The 27564-nt window shown below is 40.7% G+C and overlaps 1 long non-coding RNA gene across 1 annotated transcript; it reads left to right on the top strand.

Annotated features, from left to right (window-relative positions):
* The first annotated feature begins 17589 nt into the window (after positions 1–17589).
* LOC118939470 lies at positions 17590–26110 on the top strand. Its single transcript, XR_005036388.1, has 3 exons — positions 17590–17864; positions 18185–18269; positions 25304–26110. It is a non-coding gene; the product is annotated as an uncharacterized LOC118939470 (long non-coding RNA).
* The last annotated feature ends 1454 nt before the right edge of the window (positions 26111–27564 follow it).

Below are 27564 nucleotides of genomic sequence, written 5' to 3'. Positions count from 1 at the left end.
ATCAGACCAGAGAATCTCGTTCCCCATGGTCTGAGAGTCCTTTGGGTGTCTTTTGTTAAACTCCAAGCGGGCTGTCATGCCTTTTACTGAAGAGTGGATTCTGTCTGGCCACTATACCCTAAAGGCCTGATTGGTGGAGTGCTGCAGAGATGGTTGTCCTTCTGCAAGGTTCTCCCATCTCCACAGAGGAAGTCTGGAGCTCTGTCAGAGTGACCTTCAGGTTCTTGGTCACCTGCCTGACCAAGCTTGGTCCATCTCCCCCGATTGCTCAGTTTGGCCGGGCGGACAGCTCTAGGAAGAGTCTTGGTCGTTACAAACCTCTTCCATTTAAGAATGATGGAGGCCACTGTTCTTGGGGACCTTCAATTCTGCATACATTTTTTGGTACCCTTCCTCAGACCTGTGCCTCGACACAATCCGGTCTCAGAGTTCTACGGACAATTCCTTCAACCTCATGGCTTGGTTTTCTCTCTGACATGCACTGTCAAATGTGGGACCTTATATAGACAGGTGTGTGCCTTTCCAAATCATGTCTAATCAATTGAATTTGCCACAGGTGGACTCCAATCAACTTGTAGAAACATCTCAAGGATGATCCTGGAAACAGGATGCACCTGAGCTCAATTTCGAGTGTCATAGTAAACGGTCTGAATACAAGGTATTTCTGTTTTTTGTTTTTTTTCATTGCATTTGCAAAAATCTCTTAACCTGTTTTTCTTTGTCATTATGGGGTATTATGTGGAGATTGATGAGGAAAACAATCAATGTAATCCATTATAGAATAAGGCTGTAACATAAAAAAATGTGGAAAAGTGAAGGGGTCTGAATACTTTCCGAATGCACTGAAGATTATGGTATATTGTAAGTGTCAACCATTCACTGCTAAAGAGGTGAAGATTCAGATTAGGTGTTATTATTGATTATCAGGTATCTTCCAACCAATACGGTTAAAGGATTGCTTCACAAAGCATCAGAAGATTCTGAGTTTATAAAGTTTATGATGTTTTGCTACAGATAGATAATAATTTTCTCCCTTGATCACAAGTATGGAGTCCCTCAAACCTACAATCAATCTGGTTCGGACGCGGTCCTATGGGAGCTCCCTGTGAAGCAGCAAGATAGAATGCAATGCAGTGGTGGAATCGCTCATTGTGTCTAACTGCCCTCCGGGGACGGCTGTGTATATTATCCCCTTACAGCCCTAAAGTGGTGCCATTTGATATATGAATTCCACCAGAAGAAGCAAAGTATTGGAAACCCAAGTTTGCCGAACCTCACAGTGAGGCATGATTAGGCATGGAAAATGTTGAGCAAATCACTCTGAACAAAGTTACATAATTATAATTCCCAGAACTAATTAGATTAGACTCTATTTTAATATGTGGCCTCAGTGACAGGTCTATTAGCTTTGTTCCAGCATTTTTTTTCACTGATATGTCCACTTTCAAGTCACGTAGTTGTGAACTAAGTTAGACATGAGGTTGTGGTTGAGAAGCTATGAGGGAGATTAATGTTGCTAGACTAGTGTCATGACGTTGGCCTGGGGGGTAGGTTTATGACAGTCATAAATACCTCTTCCCCCCTTTTTCCTCTCTCTACCCTACCGAGGTTACATTTGCAAAACCCTTGGTTAACATAGAGATTCGGGGAACATCAGAAGGTGGGGGGAAATTAACTATATTCTGGTAATGCGACCAATTGAACATATGCGGTGGTACTTAATGAATATGATGTCAGTTCGGTTGTCATCTGAGACATTCTCATCAATGATAAGATGACATAAACTCTACAGTGGAAAGTCTACACATCAGAGTTATCGGATTCACATGGAATTGTTGTTCAATTTAAATGTTTGAATATGAAATTATTCGTGATGGGATGAAATGTGATTTTAGCTTCTAAAATGTGAGATTTGGGTTTTCATAAAACAGGGCTCTGCTCAATCAGTGGCCCGCCCCAGTGGCCCGCCCCCTATATAAGCCCTTGACGACAATATAACCTCCTGTTCCGAGGATGTAGGACGACGGTCCGATGTCAGAATGGTTCAGATAATAACTACAGAACGAAGCCAACATCAGCGTGAGCTTTGGTTGCGAATGGTATGAACTTTGAACTCTTATTCACTACAGAAGTTATAACTCCTAGCCGTTGAGTTAGCAACCGCAGATGCAAACGAGGGTTAGGAAGGGACAGACAGAGTATCCCATCTATCACTCAACGACATCACTACAACATATCCAATTGACAACCAGAGACATTCTTCCAAGGACTCGGTTTGGCAACACGGCCTTCCATCTACCACCAACCTACGGAAGCGCAGCTCAGACTAAATATTTATTGCATTTTCCTTTTCCAAATGGGCGGTAATTTAGAATGCATAAGATACTGTATTTACGATAGCACAGCTTCGCTTTTGTTCCTCAGTCTTCCCGCTCCTTCACTCAAACCCAGACCCTTTTCTTTTGTGTAACAAGCTGTCATATCTGTTCTGCCCGCAAGGGACGTTTTCCTTTGACGTAATTTGTAATCAAGTTATGATTTAATTATGTGTATGTGTAATTCTGTGTGATTAGTTAGGTATTTAGTAAATACATAATTAAACCCAATTCCGTATTGCTGATTCAACTTGTTAGCCAGGGTTCGTGCAGATAACTAAGAATTTATAACTTTCAGATGAGACTGAATTAAGATGAGGATTAATATTGACTGCTATTGATGTAAAATATTACTAGGTCTTTAAGAGTTTATTCGGAAGATAACAGCTCTATAAACATTATTTTGTGGTGCCCGACTCTCTAGTTAATTACATTTACATGATTAGCTCAATCAGGTAATATTAATTACTGAGATATGATTTTATAAAATAGCATGTCATATCACTTAATCCGGCATAGCCAAAGACACGACACTAGCCACTGGGAAAAATACCCTTTGCTACACATATTACTTCAATGTAAACTTGTGAACTTGTCAGGTTTCGACCGCTACCTCTGCACATGGTTGAATATTTTCCCTGTAGTTTACAAATGTTACATCCCAAGAATAAATAACTTTTTTCCCAGGTAACACTATATTTCTCGCCAAAACCGTAAGTGTCATTCTAAAGCATTTAAAGCATATTAATATGTCTGTATTTGGTTAGAACGTTGATCGGCATGAAAATTCAAGTCTGATGCTACCTGAGCCTGATGAGCTATACACTACGGACATTTAAGACATTTTATGAGCCCAAGCCCAAAGAAGCCCAAATGATTTTGCCATCATCCAACACATAGCTGAATCCGTGTTTAAATAAAGGGCAACTTTATTTTTTTTTAATACGGACTTGAATTTTTATCATTAGCAGGCTGATGAAAGGCCTTGGATACCTTTTCATGATATTTCCCCTAATGTTGCACATTGTGCTGTATTAGCCTACCTCTTTTGTATCCCTTTTTCAAAAGTCTAAATTTTAAATGAGTCTATTAAGCTATTCAAGTCTAGCTTTTCCTTGGACTCCAACAGCTAAGGAGCATTGAGCAAGAGGCTATAAGTTAGAAGTTAATGCATTACCCATCATTCATTAGTTAAATATCAGGCTATACTGTATTGAAAATATTACCTGAACAGGTAGGCTAGGACATATAAATCTATAAATCTATCTACTGTATCTATCTACTGTATCTATCTATCTATCTATCTCTATCTATCAGTTGCGGTCAGTACCATTTCAGAAGAGGGAGGACAATTTTTTCATAAGCATTGCCTTATCTCTATTACAGTATATTGGATGACTGTCATTCTTATTCTATTCCCCCAGTTCAATGTAACAGCGATAGGTTTAGGCTGCTACTACCCAAATTTCCCTATACCCATCATGAGGTTGCTACAACCTAGGCTATGAATTAAAGTTTACAGCGTAGGTGCGCACAGGTCTAAAGACAAATTTGATGTGACAGACAGTCACAAATGGACAGACAGTGACATTCAATACCGCCTTGCACACTCTTGCCTGCATCTAGCTGATATTGGGTATAATCATTAGTCCAAAAGTTGCAAACACGAGTTTCAATTGGACAAATTCAGGTTTCATAGCTGCCACTTTGTATTCCTTCTCGCATCTACGTTAAGGGCTCTCCTCCTTTCAGCTCTTACCTGCACTTGTGGACTTCAGCACAACACATCAGCTGTATTTGACCAGCCGAAAAAAACTTTCCAAGCCAAACTGCCTACAGACAGTTGAAGTCGGAAGTTTATATACACTTAGGTGGGAATCATTAAAACTAGTTTTTCAACCACTCCACAAATTTCTTGTCAACAAACTATAGTTTTGGCAAGTTGGTTAGGACATCTACTTTGTAAATGACAAAAGTCATTTTTCCAACAATAGTTTGCAGACAGATTGTTTCACTTATAATTCACTGTATAACAATTCCAGTGGGTCAGAAGTTTGCATACACTAAGTTGACTGTGCCTTTAAACAGCTTGGAAAAATGCAGAAAATTATGTCATGGCTTTAGAAGCTTCTGCTAATTTACATAATTTGAGTCAATTGGAGGTGTACCTGTGGATGTATTTCAAGACCTACCTTCAAACTCAGTGCCTCTTTGCTTGACATCATGGGAAAATCAAAAAGAATCAGCCAAGACCTCAGAAAAAAAATTGTAGACCTCCACAAGTCTGGTTCATCCTTGGGAGCAATTTCCAAATGCCTGAAGGTACCACGTTCCTCTGTACAAACAATAGTACGCAAATATAAACACCATGGGACCACATAGCCGTCATACCGCTCAGGAAAGAGACGCGTTCTGTCTCCTAGAGATGAACGTACTTTGGTGCGAAAAGTGCAAATCAATCCCAGAACTACAGCAAAAGACCTTGTGAAGATGCTGGAAGAAACCGGCACAAAAGTATCTATATCCACAGTAAAACGAGTCCTATATCGACACAACCCGAAAGGCCGCTCAGCAAGGAAGAAGCCACGGCTCCAAATCCGACATAAAAAAGCCAGACTACGGTTTGCAACTGCACATGGGGACAAAGATCGTACTTTTTGGAGAAATGTCCTCTGATCTGATGAAACAAAAAATAGAACTGTTTGGCCATGTGTTTGGAGGAAAAAGGGGAGGCTTGCAAGCCCAAGAACACCATCCCAACCGTGAACCACGAGGGTGGCAGCATCATGTTGTGGGGGTGCTTTGGTGGCCCAACGCTTTTAACCACTAGGCTACCGGCTGGTGTACACAGTGGTAGAGATCCAAAGGACATGTGATGTACAAGTTAAGTTAAGGATCGGGGGTGTATAGGCTGTCCATGAAAATGTTCTCTCCATCTGGCTGAAAGGTCTATTTATTCCTTGGGAGCTTAATTAAGGAAGCTGTAGTAAAGCTCGCCGTGACCATAGCAACAGAACCGACTCGCCACCTATACTAAAAACAAGAATAGATGTGTTTTTCTATCTGGAAAATGGATTCAGCACACTGGCTGGCTCACAGAGGAACAATGACCAGTTGAAAGTCAATAGAATTTGATTTAGTGCTAAATAACATCCATGTAAAATATGTGAGAATAGAATAATGAGTGCTTTAATACAAACTGAGGTTTGACGCCAGTAGCAAACATCAGGAATCAAAAAATCCTTTGGTTGAGTTGATTATTATGTAATTGGATAATTCCCTCCCTGTTGCATTGAAAGGTTTATGTTACAATATCATTAGTGCTAGAAACAGTATGAACTGTTTGCCTCAAAGTTAAAAACTCTGCACTTGGCCTGATCGAAGTGCTATCAACTGGAGTTCAGGGAGTAATTGAACAATAACCCTGGGAGACAAACATAAAAAAATCTGTTAATGGTCCAATTACCACTGTAGTGTAGAACATCGTGGGCAAGGCTGATTCCCACTGCTGCCCACCGAGATTAAAAGGTAGCAGAACTAAAGCTTGATTAAAAAGCGAGGGTATCATTAATTACATGTTTGTTGGTTTATTTGTTTGTTAACATTGTGCTGGCTGAATGATGACGGATGTACAGTATATTTTGCTCTCTGCGTGTGCTTTCCCCTATACAGAATACAGGTAACTGCCAAAATAAAGGAAACACCAACATAAAGTGTCTTAATAGAACGTTGGGCCACCACGAGTCGCCAGAACAGCTTCAATGTGCCTTGGCATAGATTCTGCAAGTGTCTGGAACTCTATTTGAGGAATCCATTCTTCCACAATAAATTCAATAATTTAGTGTTTAGTTGATGGTGGTGGAAAACACTGGGACATTTTTAGACATGTCCCTAAGCATGATGGGATGTTAATTGCTTAATTAACTCGAGACCTACACCTGTGTGGAAGCACCTTCTTTCAATACACTTTGCCTCCTTCATTTACTTAAGTGTTTCCTTTATTTTGACAGTTACCTGTAGATAAATTTTAGCCTTGCAATCACCTACTGTTTTGAAACTTTACAGCAAGGACTTTGCATAACCCTCAACCCCATGGCCATGTTCCCTCCAATGAATGGCCTTTTATGTTTGAGGAGAGAAAATATAATTATATGTCTCTGACTGACGGCTGCCTCTACTGTAGTCACGAATTTCGGATGAAGGGGCATGTCTGAGTGACGTACAGTAAATATATAGTTTGTGTGCATATCTATACATGACAATGCTAATGACAGGGGTCCATGGTACTTAATGACATGTGAAGAACATACACTACATGACCAAAAGTATGTGGACACCTGCTCGTCTAATGTCTCATTCCAAAATCATGGGCATTAATATGCTGTTGGGCCCCCCTTGCTGCTATAACAGCCTCCACTCTTCTGGGAAGGCTTTCCACTAGATGTTGGAACATTGCTGGGGACTTGCTTCCATTCAGCCACAAGAGCATTACTGAGGTCGGGCACTGATGTTGGCCGATCAGGCCTGGCTCGCAGTCAGCATTCCAATTCATCCCAAAGGTGTTCGATGGGGTTGAGGTCAGGGCTCTGTGCAGGCCAGTCAAGTTCTTTGACCCCAATCTCAACAAACTATTTCTGTATGGATCTCGCTTTGTGTACAGGGGCATTGTCATGCTGAAACAGGAAAGGGCTTTCCCCAAACTGTTGCCATAAAGTTGGATGTACAGAATTGTCTAAAATATCATTGTATACTATAGCATTAAGATTTATTTCACTGGAACTAAGGAGCCTAGCCCGAACCATGAAAAACAGCCCCAGACCATTATTCCTCCTCCACCAAACTTTACAGTTGGCACTATGCATTGGGGTAGGTAGCGTTCTCCTGGCATCCGTCAAACCCAGATTAGTCCGTCAGACTGACAGATGGTGAAGCGTGATTCATCACTCCAGAGAACGCTTTTCCACTGCTCCAGACTCCAGCCGATGCTAGGCATTGCGCATGGGGATCTTAGGCTTGTGTGTTTTACACCCTTGAAATTACTCAGACAGCAACCGCCCGTCTTCGTTTTAGCAGCTTTCAGGCTGGGGTTAAATTTTTAGTTTTAGTAGTGTAGTTTTTTTTTTAAACACATTGTATAATTTCCAATGCTATACATCCCAATACGAAAACAATGCTTTCACAATGAATTAACACAATACTCCAAAATATTACTAGTGAGTGATGCAACCGGGGACAGACAATATACACTGAAAACCTGTGCTAACGCACAGTTACAGTGCCGTGGAAAAGTATTTTCCAACTTTCTAATTTTCTCAACTTTGGCATATTTTTTTATACCGAACGTTATCAGATCTTCTACGAAAACCTAATATTAGAGAAAGGGAAACTGAGTGAACAAATAACACAACAATTAATACTTGCATACCTTTGTTGATTAAATTAATTATATAACACCCAATGCCCCTATGTGAAAAAGTAATTGCCCCCTTAAACTTTCTGGAAAACTTGAGTCAAGTTTTTTGACAAGATCGGTCCCATTATGTCTGGCAAAAACCAAACACTGCATTCCACAGAAATAACCTAATAAAAACAGTCCAGCATGGTGGTGGTAGTATGATGGTTTGGGGATGCTTTGCTGCCTCAGGACCTGGATGACTTGCTTTAATAGAAGGAACCATGAATTCTGCTCTGTAACAGAGAATTCTACAGGGGAATGTCAGGCCATACTTCTGTGAGATTAAGCTGAAACGCAGCTGGGTCGTGCAGCAAGACAATGATCAAAAACACACAATCAGGTCTACATGAAATTTGTTAAAAAGCAACAAATTGTACGTTTTGGAATGGCCTAGTCAAAGTGCAGACCTAATCCCAATTGATATGTTGTGTCAGGATTTGAAACGAGCAGTTGCATTCTGCATGCAAGCCGTTCTGCATTCAAGAGTGGGCCAAAATGTCAACCTCAAAAGGGGCAAATGCAGGGCAAAGATCAGCTGTTTGTAGGGAAGATGTATCCATTGTATGGCTTGGGATAAATGAATAGAGAGCAGTAGATATCAGAGCAGAATGTGAAATTTGCCATGTCATTTCACATTCCGAGGCCCCAAAAAGAGAGCATAACCATCTCATTATTGTCAGGGACAGGGGGGTTGGATTCACATTTCCACACAATATACCTGTTATCCTATTAAGGTGAAAATCTATTCGAACTGTTTCATTCCCAGTGTCTTAAGAATATTCAGTAACACTCCACAATTACTCTTATTCCTGTGTAATAACCTGTTCCTTCTCAATAACATATTGTTGTATAGGATTGTCTTCTTGCTGATTGTAAGACGAGCTCTGGACCACATCAGGCCCAGTAGGAGGCAGTGAAGTTTAGCTGTCATCCACCTTCTCTCAGTCAGTCAAAGTCCTCAAGGTGTTATTCTATCTAGGGGACATCAGTAAGATACAGTCAATTGATCTTGCTCCCTCAATATTTCAATCAAGAGATTTTAAACACAATGCATCCAGGCAGTAGGGTGGATCAGCAAAGATATGAAAGCAGATTTTAACTGGAATTTTTCACCAATACTGTATTAAGCCTGTCCAATAGCACAGATGCCTTAACATATCGCACATTACACTTTTGATTTGTGTTTGATGTCAGTGAAATCCACATTTGGAAATGTAGGACTAATATGTTTTTGTTGTTGAAAGAGCTCCTGGTGCTCTAACACCCTTGGGGACTAAAGATATGTGATAAAGCTGACAAATGAGGCTGTCCTAATCTCTTTTCCACAGACAATGTGAGTTAGATACAGCTTCTCACTTCACAAGCTTTCAATAAAAAGGAGAGCCGGAGATGGGGTGACTATCAATTATAGTTATTATACTTTTTTGGGGACACAAAGAGATCCATCTACAAATGTGTCTTTCCTCCAATAAGTCCTGTTTCTGAGCCTCTGAGGGAGAGAAAAGGATTCCTGACTTGTAGCGTACAAATCGGCAGTTTAGAAAAAGACTCCCCACAAATCGGCAGTTTAGAAAAAGACTCCCCACAAATCGCCAGTTTAGAAAAAGTCTCCCCACAAATCGGCAGTTTAGAAAAAGTCTCCCCACAAATCGGCAGTTTAGAAAAAGTCTCCCCACAAATGCCCAGTTTAGAAAAAGTCTCCCCACAAATGCCTAGTTTAGAAAAAGACGCCCCACAAGTCACCAGTTAAAATAATTACCCCCACAAGTTGTCAGTTTACAAAAAGACTCAATTTAAATGACCAATTTAGAAAAAGACTACTCACAAGTTACCAGACACACGTAAAATGTCTGGTATTAGATGATTTGGAGGAGATTAATTCATTCTAATATGTCCCATCTATCTAGAACACGGCAAGACAATATTTTTCTTCTAGATCATTTATATCACCACAGATTCAGCATCCCATTGTTACTCAGAGTCTGCCATGCAGGTACGCTCTCTCCTCGTGATTTCACTGATGAATGCAGGACTGGCTCGGCTGTCCTGGGAGGCCTTTTGTTTTGCCCAAATGAAAGATCCATTCATTTATAACATGCTGTTTTAATCATTAAAAACAGCCATATGGCTCCTTCTAAATAATTACCACCTGTAATGCAATGCATTAAGAACAATAAAGATTATACGCTTAGCAGCTGTTAAAAAGAAAACGTAGTGGCGACTCATTACATCTCTGCTGTCACCCCAGATTAATGTAAAAACTGTTTATCCAAGTGATGGGGTTGTTGTTTGCTGCATGCTATGGGAAGGCAGGCAAGAGTAGTTTACATTTTATTTAGTAGTATTAGAAAACAATAACTTCTAACCCCTCAAATATTGATCAGAATGAAAAAGTTGTTTGAAAATAATGACTGACTAGTAACTATACAGGAATGTAGTATATAACTGAATCTCACACCTCAAAATGCGATCATTATAACACATCTCTGGATGTGATCATGACAACTTGCAACATATTGAATGGAACCCTTTTCATTTCAAAACACATCATTTTCACACAGTGCATGATAGCACAATCATGACAATGTTTTGGCTGATTTCAATTCAGTACAGCTATGATATGCTGTTGTACTGAAGAGTCAGGAGATTCTACAAGAAGCTTTAGAGGGACAGGAGCCTGTGTGAATGACACATTGACCTCACAGCATTGTTTTTCATGATCAAAAGATAAGCCTAACCATTGTTACGTCTCTTAATTACATCATTCTTTAAATTCAATCTCAACATGGATTCCCTAATTTCCTCTGGCGATCACAGGGAAGAACTCTTACTCTTTCATCTGTGATTCATGCAATTTACAGGCTTTGCATACCCAGTGAGATTCAAACCAGTGGAAACACGCAGATTGGCAACATCATCCGTCTTCCCTGAGCTCAGCCTCTTTCTTATGGAGATCAAACAATCTAAACTCATTAGGATTAGGTTTGCACTTATTTTTGCACAACCCTGCGATTCTAGGTCTAAGGCGGGTAGAGGCAGGTAGGCTTCAAGGGGGCAGCTGGTGGATAAGAAACTCTGTGCAACACAGCCATAAGAATGATGATGATGGGGTTTATTTCTAAATGGTGACCAGTAGATGAACTCGCTAGAAAACAGGAATGGGCTGTTGTTAGATCCCCCTTGGTAGCTATCTTGAAACTTGGATTGCACGGCCGTCTTGTCGTTTGGATAATAGGCAGTACATGAATTATACTGTAATTTGAAAAGACTGGAAAGGGTAAACACACACACACACACGCACAAACTCAACAGTCAACACTGCTGTTCTAATATACAGCTGAAGTCGGAAGTTTACATACACCTTAGCCAATTACATTTAAACTCAGTTTTTCGAAATTTCCAACATTTAATCCTAATAAAAACTCAGTCTTAGGTCAGTTAGGATCATCACTTTATTTTAAGAATGTGAAATGTCAGAATAATAGTAGAGAGAATGATTTATTTCAGCTTTGATTTCTTTCATCACATTCCCAGTGGGTCAGAAGTTTACATACACTCAATTAGCATTTGGTTACATTTCCTTATTTTTTTTAAATTTGGGTCAAGCGTTTGGGTAGCCTTCCACAAGCTTCCCACAATAATTTGGGTGAATTTTGGCCCATTCCTCCTGACAGAGCTGGTGTAACTGAGTCAGGTTTGTAGGCCTCCTAGCTCACACACACTTTTTCAGTTCTGCCCACAAATGTTCTATAGGATCGAGGTCAGGGCTTTGTGATGGCAACTCCAATACCTTGACTTTGTTGTCCTTCAGACATTTTGCCCCAACTTTGGAAGTATGCTTAGGGTCATTGTCCATTTGGAAGACTAAAAACTTCCTGACTGATGTCTTGAGATGTTGCTTCAATATATCCACATAATTTTCCCTCCTCATGGTGCCATCTATTTTGTGAAGTGCACCAGTCCCTCCTGCAGCAAAGCACCCCCACAACATGATGCTGCCACCCCGTGTTTCATGGTTGGGATGATGTTCTTGGGCTTGCAAGCCTCCCCTTTTTCCTCCAAACATAACAATAGTATTTATGGCCAAACCATTCTATTTTTGTTTAATCAGACCAGAGGACATTTCTCCAAAAAGTATGATCTTGTCCCCATGTGCAGTTGCAAACCATAGTCTGGCTTTTTTATGGCGGTTTTGGAGCAGTGGCTTCTTCCTTGCTGAGTGGCCTTTCAGGTTATGTTGATATAGGACTCGTTTTACTGTGGATATAGATACTTTGCACCTGTTTCCTCCAGCATCTTCACAAGGTCCTTTGCTGTAGTTCTGGGATTGATTTGCACTTTTCGCATCAAAGTGCGTTCATCTCTAGGAGACAGAACGCGTCTCGTTCCTGAGCGGTAAGACGGCTGCGTCCTGCCATAGTGTTTATACTTGCGTACTATTGTTTGTACAGATGAATGTGCTACCTTCAGGTGTTTGGAAATTGCTCCCAGGGATGAACCAGACTTGTGGAGGTCTACAATTTTTTTTCTGAGGTCTTGGCTGATTTCTTTTGATTTTCCCATGATGTCAAGCACTGAGTTTGAAGGTAGGCCTTGAAATACATCCGCAGGTACACCTCCAATTGACTCAAATGATGTCAATTAGCCTATCAGAAGCTTCTAAAGCCATGACATAATTTTCTGGAATTTTCCAAGCTGTTTAAAGGCACAGTCAACTCAGTGTATGTAAACTTCTGACCCACTGTAATTGTGATACAGTGAATTATAAGTGAAACAATCTGTCTGTAAACAATTGTTGGAAAAATTACTTGTGTTATGCACAAAGTAGATGTCCTAACCGACTTGCCAAAACTATAGTTTGTTAACAAGAAATTTGTGGAGTAGTTGAAAAATGAGTTTTAATGACTCCAACCTAAGTATATGTAAACTTCCAACTTCAACTGTAGCTAACATTTGCTAGCTAACCAACAACTGTAACTATGTATTTGAGAGACAACAAGTACTCATTGTGCAAATGTATTTATGTTTTTAATAAACATCGGAGATTAAATAAGGTTTACATGTTGTCAACAATCTAAGCCAACCATGTCTGTTTTGCTCCTTAGTTGTGCACACTTCTATTTTGTTGCTAACCCATATATACACAGGTGCACAGATGAGGATGAAATGGAACCAAAGCCATATTCTAATGTTGAGCACAACAATTTACACTCATTCTTTCAATCGTTCTTTTACTATGTCTTTGTTTTAGTATGGTCAGGGCGTGAGTTGGGTGGGTTGTCTATGTTAGTTTTTCTATGATTTGCTATTTCTGTGTTTGGCCTGGTATGGTTCTCAATCAGAGGCAGCTGTCAATCGTTGTCCCTGATTGAGAACCATATTTAGGTAGCCTGGTTTCGTGGGTGATTATTTTCTGTTTAGTGTGTGATGCACCTGATGGAGCTGTTTCGTTTGTTCTCTTTTGTTACTTTGTATTTAGTGTTCAGTTCAGTTTATTGAAAGGATGAACACTTACAACGCTGCGCATTGGTCCTCCGATCCTTCCTACTACTCCTCCTCTTTAGAGGAGGAAGACGAAAACCCTTACAGATAACCACAACTGGGTTCAAATACATGTGTATATGTTTATTTGGGTGAATCTATTTGAAAGTATTTTCAAATAATATTGCCCAAATCAACTACTTCTACTAAAAGTATTTGAAAGTATTTTCAAATGATTTAAATATACAGTATAGCCTACTATTTGAAAGTATTTTCAAATTCTTATTTTCAAATACCTGGGTTAAATGTATGGGAGTGTACTTGAGTCAGTGTATTTGAGCATTTTCAAATCCTGACAATACTTTCCAAGTGTATTTCAAATACAGCACATTCCAATATTCAACAGCTTGTCTCAAATAAAATATCTGAAAGTAATTGAGATATTTGAAATAGTATTTGAACCCAGGTCTGTCGATAACAGAGAGATGTTTGAAGCAAGCATCATGCTCACCATATCAGTAACCAGCAGCTCAATTTAGTAAAAAAATAAATATTTAAGCCCACTGACCAAATATTACAGCTGCCTGGCCATGGATCCCTAGGCGAGGCGCCTGTAGCAACCTGCAGATGGAGAGAAATTATATCTTAATTAAAAGTGGCATCCTAAGAGGCCCAACAGGGCATTTCACCAGACGTGACTGGCTCAGTTAACCCTCAGAGTCCCTCTGACCTGTACTGTGGCAGACAGTTCAGCCTGTTCTGTTATCCCTAACATGCCCTCATCTGTGTAGAAGCATATATGAAGTGTACATAGGCCTACTACAAGACTTACATAAGGAATCAGAACAGCCGATGTCATGTTATGGCTAAAAGGTCACGATAGCTGTAGGAGGTATGAAATAATGTAACGTAAAAGATGACAGAAAAAACGGTCAAAGTGTCAAACTAGTCGTGTTGAAGTGTCATATGCACTATTGTAGCTTTTTCATACAGTGGGGCAAAAAAAGTATTTAGTCAGCCACCAATTGTGCAAGTTCTCCCACTTAAAAAGATGACAGAGGCCTGTAATTTTCATCATAGGTACACTTCAACTATGACAGACAAAATGAGAAAAAAATCCAGAAAATCACATTGTAGGATTTTTTATGAATTTATTTGCAGATTATGGTGGAAAACAAGTATTTGGTCACCTACAAACACGCAAGATTTCTGTCTCTCACAGACCTGTAACTTCTTCTTTACTTCTTCGTTACCTGTTGAAGTGTACCTATGATGAAAATTACAGGCCTCTCTCATCTTTTTAAGTGGGAGAACTTGCACAACTGGTGGCTGACTAAATACTTTTTTGCCCCACTGTATAGTTAATGCGAATTCAAGTGGCCATTCTCTTCAAGTAAAATGTAATAGGGAGTCATTACTTAGTACAACTGAATGCCAGTATAATGAGGTTGTTTTTTTAATTTCTCAGTTTCATTTCTAGTGTAAAAAACAAAACAGTTGCGCTTTGAACATCATGTTGTTTCAGCTGGTGCTAAAATAAAAAACCTAACTGTTCCCCCATCTAAACATTGGCAGTGTCAATGTGTTCCCTGTCATTTGTAAAGTGGCATATGGTTGTGTTCAGTCGTGATTAAATATTTAGAGGCTTGTTCATTGCCTGAAGCGAACTAGCACACTGTATGGAGGGATTGAAGGTCAACAGAATTCAACAGTGTGAATTAAACATTGCGTTGCAGGAACACGCAGAAATGGGAGAGAGATCTGCCACTTTAAGACTAGCCCTGAAGATACCTTTTTTTCTTCCGTTTTATTTGTTTCTCTGGTGCTGAGTTTTAATGAGAAGAGTTGTGTTGGAGAAAGGGCAACGCTCTCCAGTATTCTTAATTTCACAAAGGTACGGTATTATGCAAGTAAAGCATCATTTTTTGTATTTACATCCTGTCCCTTGCATTCAATTCACAATGATACTTTTCTTAGTGTTTCTGGGGTTTTCATGAATGCACAAGGACTGTAAAACTGTCAGCAATAGCAGATTTCTGATAGATACATACATGCCACGTCAGTGCCAGGTCAAAGCATGTGAATTCGGTATCACTTCCCTTCAAGGGACTCCGTTGGAAGAGTAATCTCCAATCTCACCATCCAGCCCTCTTTGTGCGGTGCAACAGCAGGACGCCACCTTTTCCCATTACAGTTTGGCTGGACTAGACAGATCTACCCATTCTGGCACGGCTAGCTAGCTCATCATTCTGACAGGCTCTCTGGAGCTGATATTCATGCAGACACTCATAGCTAGGAAAGATGTAAACAATTCAATACCTGACCCAGACCTTCTGCCAAAAACCCAACCAGGTATACTCCCTTCACAGATAGATGCCTCCTATTTTCAAAATAAGAAGTATGTGTCAATACCTGACCTATGGCCTGTATGAGAAGCGGCTTGAAAACTAGTAAACATCCACAGTAGGACCCATCTAGGTACACATTGACAGCGTGGGACTATAACGTTTTATCTGCGTTTTTGTCAAAATGTAGTTATTGACATAGCCTTGTTCTGTTTAATGTTCTCTATCTATTTCGTACTCTAAATACCCCAAATCAGAGGCAGACTGGGACAACAATTTGGCCCTGTCATTTTATCAGTAGTTGTATCAACATTTGTTCAATAGAGATGAATTACATACAGCTTTATGTGCTCAAACTAATACCATAGGCTATTTTAATTTGGGGTTCAACTCCTGAGGAAGTGGAAACTTAAAACACATGAACTAGATTGCTAACTCTAAATATAATACCCACTGCTTGTAGCCATATTATTAATCCACAGGAAATGTAATGTCCTAAAAAATGCAGATGTAGGCTACTACTATAGGTCTATGGAGACCTACTGTATTGACAAGGGTTAAAGCAGAACAGAAATCCCATGACTGAAACTTTCCACTGGGCCCATACTGGTTGAATCAACATCGTTTCCTACCTCATTTTAATGAAATGACGTTGAACCGACGTGGAAGAGACGTTGACTTGATTGGCAGGTAATAGGCACCCTTTCAGTTTGTTATAATCCATGACTATTCATGTTGTTAAGTTTAAAAGAATACAAGATAAAAAATTATGACACCATTCAAACCAATGAGGGTTCGGAAGTTTAAAGCCAATTATATCTCAGAATCATCTTCTTGCAGATTAAACCTTATAGTCCCAATATCTCGAAATGTTGAGTGATAGAGTCTTTGTTACCGGTTATACACCTGAACAATTCTGATACAGCAATGTAAAAATACTATAAAGCATTAGAGGTCATTATTCTCTCTTGGAAAAAAATTTGAAAATGTGTTTTCTCCTTCTCTAAAATATACACGAAAACCTCAGTTATGATTTGGAAAACCCCAAAAGGCAATTAGAACATTCACTCCTCAAATAAAGCTGCCTCAGGAAGACAGATTTTCCTCACACCATGGAGGAGAATCATTCTCACAGCTGAATGAGCTCTCTTGAGAGAATCACTGACCTTTTATGCGGTGTTCTTGACATGTCGTGAATTCGTAAATATGAGTAACGACTGCGAAAAAAATACACTCGAACGCCCCTCCAACGTGTAGTTTCTAGTGGGGAAACTCGTCTGTCATCCCTGTGCTCCCACTTGCAGCCCTCTGACGTCATATGTCAACAAAAAAGACAGGAAGCATGGCGGTATCTTCAGAACGTGTTCTTAATGTTAAGAACAAAATACAAATTGTAATGCATTTCTAAGCTTTTGAACATATGCTTATATTAAATGTTGTGCATGACATGCATTTAGGTTAATTAACTGCTGTGACACATTTTTTTTGTTGATACTGTAGGTACAACGGTTCTGTAGCCAACTAGCCAATGATATGGTTCATTTCATCTTAGTTTTGATTCAGAAAGCAAAAGCAGTTCTAGATAGAAAAAGACCAAAACAATCACAAGCTTTCCAATGATCTCCATGCTTGATGGTATTTCCCACTTCAAAGCATTTGAATGCACCCCAACTCGTACTTACAATTACGATTTCACAACTGGTACTGTAACTACATCCTTCCCACTTGGTCATGAATGAAGCATTAGCCCATGTGGTAAACTTATTTCAAAAACAGACAAAAACAGACTGGAAATTCCAACCAACTGGAAATTAAAAGACCAAGGAGAGACATTCTCGCCCTCAGTTGACAGGAGGTTAGCTAGTAACTGCTCTATTTCAGCTGGGTTGCATTTGTCATGGGTCATGTGGTTGGTGATAGCACATTTATCTTAGAGGCAGAGGTGGGCGTCCACAGAACAGGGTGTCACCATGAGGGCGCTCGGCTTGTTAACTTAATCTGCTAGGGGGCTGAAAAATGGAGACGGTGTGTGGTGTCTGGGTGATAGCAGGAAACAAACTCGGCGGAAATAGAGTCAGAGAAGGCAAGATTAATCCCTTTAGTGAGGGAAAAGAGAAAGTGGAATGTCTAAGGGCTATCAACACCTCTGCTCCAACACGCTGGGTAATTTCATGGAAATTGAAAAGTCCAAATTGCTACAACAGTAAGGTTGGTAGTAGGAATGCAAACGTGGACTTACAATTATAACCTGCTGTATTTGGAACTCATATTGTCATATTATAATAATAAAGACATTTCGAAATAACATGTGTTACATAACTTATACCATAACGTTGATCTCCTCAGAAAAACTTCGGCAAAGTTCAAATGTTTGAACAAGAAATTACACTTTTCGAGACAAGAAATCACACTACTTTAATCTGCCTCAAGATACATTATATACTCAGAGAGCAAGGTGTTTGTCATGAATTGGAGTGAAAATTATTGTAGAGAGAGTAACACTTCTCCCATCTTCTCTGCATTATCAGACACACATCTGACAGGAGAACGTGGCCCGGAGCTGGGGGGCCCAGAGGCAGACAGAGGATTGTCAGCAGAGTCCCATTTCTCCCGGTACGAAATACTTCCCTTTATCTGCAAGCCTCTCCAACCTCTGTCTGCACAGGCCGTTTACCAATGAAAAGTACATTCTAAGCGAATACTGACAGATGTGAAATGCCGGTTAAACAGAACTTGTGAAAGTGTAATATGAAAAGGCATCATAGCTACATGCTTCCCACTTTAACTAACCATTAGCAGATCAAGTTTTTGTCAACAATGAGAATCACTTTGGATAGGTATTTCTAGTAAGGTAAGAGAGGGATCTAAGGTAAACGCTCAGGGTTGCTGCTGCTGCTTCTTTGAACAGGCATAATCGTGTTTATCATCAAGCAATCTATCCTCTGGTAACATCATTCGTCCATGTGCCCTTCGGCACCTCTTTTCTCATTTCCTTCAGACCAAAGCAGCTCGCTCTATCTGTTCTCCTCTGTCACGGAGTATCAGACGGATGTATTTACTCCATCATTTTAAACTTTGTTTACAACTGCAATTTCAGTGCAGTGCGCCCTCCTCCAAATTCCATTGCGTAAAGGTAAATAATATCTAGTCAATTGACCTCCTAAACACAATAAAGACCTATATGACAGCACTGTAAGCCATAACAGTAGCTGTGAACTCCCCAGCTCCCGCTCAGGTTGAAGTATTCACAGATTCTTCAAGTTTGAGGTGACAATACATCGCTCACTTGGATTCTCAGAAATCCCACCATTTTGTGGATTAACATACCACAATGCATTCTTATACAGTGCATTCAGAAAGTATTCAGACCCCTTCCCTTTTTCAACATTTTGTTATGTTCCAGCCTTACCATAATACATTCTTATAGATGCTAGACGACAGTATGTCATTAACAGAAAAGTGAGTTTTATCATCGAGATGCGGTTTGGTTTTAATATAGCTCAATAAGAAATAGTCTGATGCTATTCGATTACTTTATTGGCGAGCTGGGGTTACACGTTGTTCATCGTGCCAACCAAACTATCCCTTATTTGATGGCACCACGTCAACAGGCCTTGGTTCCCATAACCACACAATTGTTGGCTGTACGTATTTGCAAGAAAACATGTTTGGTATTTTATGTATCTCGTCCTGTCTTTTCACATGATGTCCTGGCGGGCATCAATGATTAACTTTGATGACAATGATAGTTTCTAAACTATACCAAATTACTCCATTAAGGCTCAGAGAATGCTTGTATGGTGCTTTTCTGTTTTCAGCTCAGGGGTGCAGGAAGAAAAGCTGAATTGGTCCTTTCAGGAAAATCATTTCACAATGTACAAACGCTCTCCCTGGACCAAATCCAAGGTGTTATTATCCCGTCCTGATGATCTAACTGCAAGCCATTTTCTTTAATAATTGTTTGCCTCTTTAAGCAGTTTCTATGAATGATAATGTCCTTTGTTGTTAGCAGCTGTAAATGGTCAAAATCGGATTTCAACTGCTATTTGTGAGGATTAGACTTATCGTTCCTGTTTTTCTCTGAGGACCAAGGTCCATTCTGTTTCCTTATACACCTATCATCAATAACTTTGCCATAATAGTTAGCAGCTTCTTCCTATGGTAAAGGATATCTAGATTTGAAAGTGATCGGCTCTTCTATCACTGATGAAGACATCTCTCAGAGCTGTGGAGGAGTTATTTGATCCTCCTGTCTCTTCTCTTCCCAGGTCTTTTCAGGCCATTATTCCACCTCCCTCTTTCTGGTCCTTCAACACTCCTCTCCTGGGAACCCAGAAGGCGAGCAATCTCTTATCCATTTTCAAACGCTCTTTCTCTCTCACCGTGGCCAAATGAATGGTACAATGACACGTCCAAAAAGCGGTGTGACTGAAATTTGATTGCGGCGTTCTCAATTTGTATGCCCGATTAGCATAATGACAACAGGGTACTTGAAATCCCTATGCCCCCCTTGGGGAATCTAGTAGGCAAAAGCCAATTTCCCTAGTCAGGGGTAATACCTTACTTGTCAACAGGGCTGTGTGCTATTCTTAGATAATAGGCACGGTTGTTTCTTGCGAGGGGTAGTGTTGCCCTCAATGCCAAATCCAGTTACATGATGCAGTCACAGGGAGCTGCAGAATTCCTGCACTGAATGACAGTAGAAGATCTGCATGGTTTCAAATGGTATATTTCCTAATGAAAAAAGTGTTTAAGTCTGTTTTACATGAATGCACAATATTACATGACGCCAGGAAAACACTTGTCTTGCCTTTCAGGAAATAAGAACAAAGCCATGAACAGTAGTTGACGGCAGAGTGCATGCCTTGCTAGACTCCTTAGCTGTGAAAATGCACTTTTCTGAGATCTCTCTTGATTTGCCAGTGGAGTTGTACGTTTGAGAAAAAGTACAATTCATGAGGCCTATTTTAAGAACTTACATCTATTTTAAGAACTTACATCATAAGCAGAGGCATTTTAAGTATGCAGGGGTAAAAACAAGTGTGCCCCGTACCTGCTCAAGGGTACACTCTACCTTGTCTATCTGTGTATTTGTCATAAAATATCGAAAAACAATGTCTGTTTAGATATATTAACTTTGTTTAAGACAGTTAGAAAGTCCATAGGTAGCTTGTTTGTGGTAGCAGGTCCAGGAATGGCTGAAGAATTGCAACATTTACCTGGAGCTAACTCTACAGATAGCCCTACTGGGTGATTTGAAAAGTCAAAGTCAATCAATCAATAATATAATAGCAAAAATTGTATCTTTAATTTACAATCTGTAGAAACTATGAGACTAGAGGTTCAGAACTTTCGTGAAACATCACAGCACAGTTGAAAAATATATGGCAAATAGAAATCCAATATGGATGGTGTTAAGATATAGATGGGAGGGGTTGAGTGGAGCTAATAACAAAAAAGATAACTCATGTAAAATATACTGCATCTGTAAAATGTACACTTACCGGTCAAAAGTTTTAGAACATCTACTCATTCAAGGGTTTTTCTTTATATTTGACAATTTTCTACATTGTAGAATAATAGTGATGACATCAAAACTATTAAATAACATATATGGAATATTGTAGTAACCAAAAAAATGTTAAACAAATCTTTGAGATTCTTCAAATGACCACCCTGTGCCTTGATGACAGCTTTACACACTGTTGGCATTCTTTCAAAAAGCATCATGAGGTAGTCAGTCACCTGGAATGCATTTCAATTAACAGGTGTGCCTTCTTAAAAGTTAATTTGTGGAGCCAATCAGTTGTGTTGTGACAAGGTAGAAGATAGCAGAAGATAGCTCTATTTGGTAAAAGGCCAAGTCCATATTATGGCAAGAACAGCTCAAATAATCAAAGAGAAACGACAGCCCATCATTACTTTAAGACATGAAGGTCAGTCAATACGGAACATTTCAAAAACGTTAAACATTTCTTCAAGTGCAGTTGCAAAAACCACCAAGCGCTATGAGGAAGCTGGCTCTCATGAGGACCACCATAGGAATGGAAGACCCAGAGTTACCTCTGCTGAAGAGGATAAGTTCATTAGAGTTACCAGCCCAAATAAATGCTTCAGGGTTCAAGTAACAGACACATTTCAATATCAACTGTTCAGAGGAGACTGTGAATCAGGCCTTCAATTGCTGCAAAGAAACCACTACTAAAAGACACCAATAAGAAGAAGAGACTTGCTGGGCAAAGAAACACAAGCAATGGACATTAGACCGGTGGAAATTTGTCCTTTGGTCTGTAGTGCAAATTGGAGATTTTTGGTTCCAACTGCCATGTCTTTGTGAGAAGCAGTGTGGGTGAACGTATGATCTCGGCATGTTTATTTCCCACTGTAAAGCATGGAGGAGGAGGTGTTATGGTGTGGAGGTGCTTTTCTGGTAACACACTCTGTGATTTATTTAGAATTCAAGGCACACCCAATCAGCATGGCTACCATAGCATGCTGCAGCAATATGTTATCCCATCTGGTTTGGGTTTAGTGGGACTATCATTTGTTTTTCAACAGGACATTGACCCAACACACCTCCAGGCTGTGTAAGGGCTATTTTACCAAGAAGGAGTGGTGGGGTACTGCATCAGATGACCTGGCCACAACAATCGCCGACCTCAACCAAATTGAGATGTTTTGGGATGAGTCGGAAAAGCAGCCAACAAGTGCTCAGCATATGTGGGAAATCCTTCAAGACTGTTGGAAAGGCATTCCAGGTGAAGCTGGTGGAGAGAATGCCAGGATTATGCAAAGCTGTCATTAAGGCAGAGGGTGGTTATTTGAAGAATCTCAATTATAAAATATATTTTCATTTGTTCAACACTTTTTTGGTTACCTCAGGATTCCATGTGTGTTATTTCATAGTGTTGATGTCTTCACTATTATTCTACAATAAAAAATAAAATAAAATAAAAACCATTGAATGAGTAGCTGTGTCGATACTGGTACAGTATATGTATATGTATTTTATATGTATGTACATACAGTTGGAAGTCGGAAATGTACATACATCTTAGCCAAATGCATTTAAACTCAGTTTTTCACAATTCCTGACATTTAATCCTAGTAAAAATTCCTCGTCTTTGGTCAGTTAGGATCACCACTTTATTTTAAGAATGAGAAATGTCAGAATAATAGTAGAGAGCAGGATTTATTTGAGCTTTTATTTCTTTTATCGCATTCCCAGTGGGTCAGAAGTTTACATATGCTCAATTAGTATTTGGTAGCATTGCCTTAAATTGTTTAACTTGGGTCAAACGTTTTGGGTAGCATTCCACAAGCTTCTCACAATAAGTAGGGTGAATTTTGTCCCATTCCTCCTGACAGAGCTGGTGTAACTGAGGCAGGCTTGTATGCCTCCTTGCTCGCACATGCTTTTTCAGTTCTGCCCAGACATTTTATATGGGATTGAGGTCAGGGCTTTGTGATGGCCCCTCCAATACCTTGACTTTGTTGTGGGGTCATTGTCCATTTGGAAACCCCATTTGCCACCAAGCTTTAACTTCCTGACTGATGTCTTGAGATGTTGCTTCAATATATCCACATAATATTCCATCCACATGACGCCATCTATTTTGTGAAGTGCACCAGTCCCTCCTGCAGTAAAGCACCCCCACAACATGATGCTGCCACCCCGTGCTTCACGGTTGGGATGGTGTTCTTCGTCTTGAAAGCGTCCCCTTTATCCTCCAGACATAACAATGGTCATTATAGCCGAACAGTTCTATTTTTGTTTCATCAGACCAGAGGACATTTCTCAAAATGTACGATCTTTGTCTCCATGTGCAGTTGCAAACCGTAGTCTGGCTTTTTTTATGTCGGATTTGGAGCAGTGGCTTCTTCCTTGCTGAGTGGCCTTTCAGGTTATGTCGATATAGGACTCGTTTTACTGTCGATATAGATACGTTTGTACATGTTTCCTCCAGCATCTTCACACAGTCTTTTGCTGTTGTTCTGGGATTGATTTGCACTTTTTGCACAATTTGACAAGCTGACTTGTTGGTAAGGTGGCATCCTATGATGGTGCTACTTTGAAAGTCACTGAGCTCTTCAGTACGGGTCAGTCTACGGAGATTGCATGGCTGTGTGCTCCATTGTATACACCTGTCAGCAACGGGTGTGGCTGAAATAGTGCGTCCACATACTTTTGGCCATGTATATTACAGTCTAAATCCTCACCAGGAATCTGAAGTTTTCAACCTATGGTGAATAAATAGAAAATTAAGAAACATAACAATTCTCACTCATAAACAGCAAAATAACCCTGAAGAAACGCTTTGAGCCTTGTTAAATGTCAGTGGCATCAGGAGCCGGTTATACGCTCCCTGCTTCCCCCTAGCACCATCTGCCCCTGTTCACTCCTCCATCTTTTTCATGAATACAGGAGAGATGGAATTCTGGAAGAGTCTTGATAAACAACTGTAAAATTCAGAGGAAGTGAAATATTGACTAAAGTAAAAAGAAGTAACATTTGCACAACTCAGATGAACGCCCCCGCACTGTTCTGTTAATTTGTGGGCGTTGGCAACTCGTAGAGGTTAATTTATGATTATTGTAATCATGGCGCTTCCGGAACGGTTTGGTAGTCATGGCTGCAATGTGATTGTAACGCCTGTCCCTGGCGGGGAGGTGACACCATAGTGCAAGCTCGAAGGGACAGAGAAAGGCACAAGGACAAAATGTTTTTACGACAACGATAACACCCTGGATGAATACAGAAGCAGTGTCTGTCTGAAACGGCGTGTTTGCCGTTTATCGGAACTGAACTTCAAACCATTTGAAATGACCTTGGAGATCTGTGTGTGTCTGATACTGATCACAAAGCCTGGTAGATCAAACAGGACGTAGCTAAGATCGCTCAATCGCTCCACTGCTTATGGCACCAACCCAACCACCCCAGGAACACTTATTCCAATAATAATTGACATTCAGGAATGGTGACATGTTAAGAAATGACAATAAACTGAGAGAGAGATATTCATTGTGGTGCATCAGGGTCTCTGTCTAAACCTCACTGGCAATATGTTGCATGGTGCCTCTGTCTCAGGGGATGTCTATTGGATGCCTCTCCATTAGCCTTCCAACTCGCTGTGCATAATCAAGTTGTCACTTTGACTGTTTTTCAGTGTCTCCTAAAAACATGATTTGGCACCAAATGGAGGCAGGTATCAGGAGCGAGCCAAACAGTCCTCAGGAACGGGCAGGCTGATAGACAGAGAGTAAATGAACACTTCATCCTAGAAGGGTGGCACTACAAGATAATATGTGTTTTTCACCGCCCGCATCCTGTCCAATATCTTGTAGAAAGTTTTATATTTTAACCTATTATTGTCCACATCATAGAGAAACAATACAAGAGTTCTGACATTCTGTGTTCCATTACAACAGTTCTGTCATTCTGTGTTCCAATACAAGAGTTCTGTCATTCTGTGTTCCAAGACGAGAGTTCTGACATTCTGTGTTCCAATACAAGAGTTCTGTCATTCTGGGAACCAATACAAGAGTTCTGTCATTATGTCATCCAACACAAAAGTTCTATGATTTTGTGGTCAATATACAATTGTCCTTATGCTATATAACACGTTTCTCCCCATTCTGTCCTCTAGGATTAAGTCAGTCACTGTACTCAAAGACATACAGGAGGGCGTCGTGCCAGACTTTCCAACAACTCAGATATTGGAGTCTCAAAAGGCCCCTTCACACCATAAAGAGAATTGAGTGTACCCTGGTCCTATCACAGGTCATTGTCCCGTTGACTGCCTGCCTATCGAATGTACTGAATGAGCAGAGAACACAACAGAAAGGTAATTGCACTCTGAATGAAAAGCAAGCGATCTACTGCCGCTAATGATGTTTGAAACAAAGTATAAGAAGAAGGAAGACCTGGTTCTGAATGCTCCAGGAACCACAGGATGTGATGTGTGTGTGAGTTTAGCGTAAATCAAACTTCAGCCTCACAGATCAATAAAGACCTCGTCTAAAGCTTTTTTTGGCAGCAGGTCAACTTTCAGGTCGTAAACTCTGCTGGGTAGGTGGACAGAGAGATATGACCATTTCAGGAGTCATAAAGCCTTTGCAAACGGGCTGAGATCTATAATGATATGTAACCGGGAAAATGTGTGCCACTTACTAGGCTGTTTGGAGTTCTTCCTGTACGAGCTATTCATTTTTAAACTGTGTAAACAGGACATAATGTCCTATTACTAATGTTTTGACATAAATTATTTGTTTATACATTGTTTGGAGATAAATTGATTCTAGCGGATTAAACAAGTGCTTAGCTCGTTTTCTTGCCTAATTGGATGTCTTATCTGTAAAAAAAAAAATGCAAGAAATCTGAGGATGGGATGTTGAACATAGACTGTAGTTCATTGAATGAAAGAAAGAGATGTTGAACTTCTTTGATGCCTCTATCATACCAAGGCTTAAACATACTGTACCATCATTAAATATCTTAGGTAGAGATGGGTTCCTCTAGATAGAGAGCTAAGGGGATAAGGGAGGGTTCCCATTTCAATAATTTATGGGCTACATCCCTCTAAGGAGTTCAGGAGTATAGGGTTATTTGAAATAACTTTCCCTTTTTTAGCCCCAAGGATAACAACATTGTCACGACTTCCACCGATCCTTGTTCGGTGGCATTCGGCGGTCGACGTCATCGGCTATCGAGCCTCCACTGATCTACATTTATTTTTCCATTTGTTTTGTCTGTATTGTAAACACCTGGTTCCCATTATGTTTGAATTATTTCCCTATTTAACCCTCTGGAGCCATCATGGTTTTGTGCCTGTTTATTGTTGTCAGTTGTCTCGTTTATGTGATTCTGGATTTTCGTTCTCCTTGTTGGAAGATTATCTTTGAGTAGTTACTATTATTACTCATCTCTGTGTTCTGCGCCTGACTCCGCCTTACCCACATCACTTAGACTCTGACAGATACACAAACCTTCAATGGAGTCAGCAGGTGCACACAGCCCTCCTCTACCTATGGAGGAGTGCGTCCAGCAGCACGAGACTATGTTGCAAAGTCTCGGCACAGCCATGGATCGCGTGCTGCAAACCATGGAGCGATGGGAGAGAGGGGGTTTTCCAGCAACCCCATCATCATCACCCCAGCTCCCACAACAATCCACACCACTGTCCACCCCTCCTTAACCTGGATCCAGTGGGATTCGGCTCGCGCTCCCGAGGCTATACGATGGAGCAGCTGCCGGGTGCCTACTCCAGTTGGGGCTCTACCTGGCAACCGTTCTCCCAGCTCCTTCGGGATGCGAGAGTGTAAATGCCCTTATCTCCTGTCTGACTGGTAGAGCACTCGAATGGGCCAACGCAGTCTGAGGAAGGAAAGGACCGACATTGGACAATTATGAATTAGTATTTTACCTGCCGCTTCCGGGGGAAAGCTTGTATCATCTTAGACAGGGGATGAGGAGCACACAAGACTTTGCTCTGTACTTTCAAACTCTGGTCACCGGCGCGGGATGGAATGAGCTGGCCCTGATCGACCACTATAGGTGTGGTCTACGTGAGGACGTTCGTAGGGAGCTAGCCAGCAGGGACACCACCCTTACCTTTGAACAGCTGGTGGACCTATCCATCAGGCTGGATAACCTGTTGGCCTCCCGCGGACGTCCGGATCGAGGTCCGTCAGTTCCATCCCCCAGCACCTCAGATCCGACGCTGATGGAGCTAGGAGGTGCTGCTATGAGGGGGACCAGATGGGGGGGGGGCATTCCCTGCACCCTCTGTGGCCGCAGAGGGCACACTGCTGGTCGGTGTTGGGGAGGTTCTCCAGGAAGTCGAGACAGCAGGCAGTGCACTGGTGGATCATCCCAGGTGAGTAGGCACCCGACTCACCCAGAGATTCC

Source organism: Oncorhynchus mykiss, chromosome 16, assembly GCF_013265735.2.
Source record: "Oncorhynchus mykiss isolate Arlee chromosome 16, USDA_OmykA_1.1, whole genome shotgun sequence".
Taxonomy (NCBI): Eukaryota; Metazoa; Chordata; class Actinopteri; order Salmoniformes; family Salmonidae; genus Oncorhynchus; species Oncorhynchus mykiss.
Note: the sequence above shows the minus strand (reverse complement) of the source record. Positions and strands in the feature narration are given on the sequence as shown.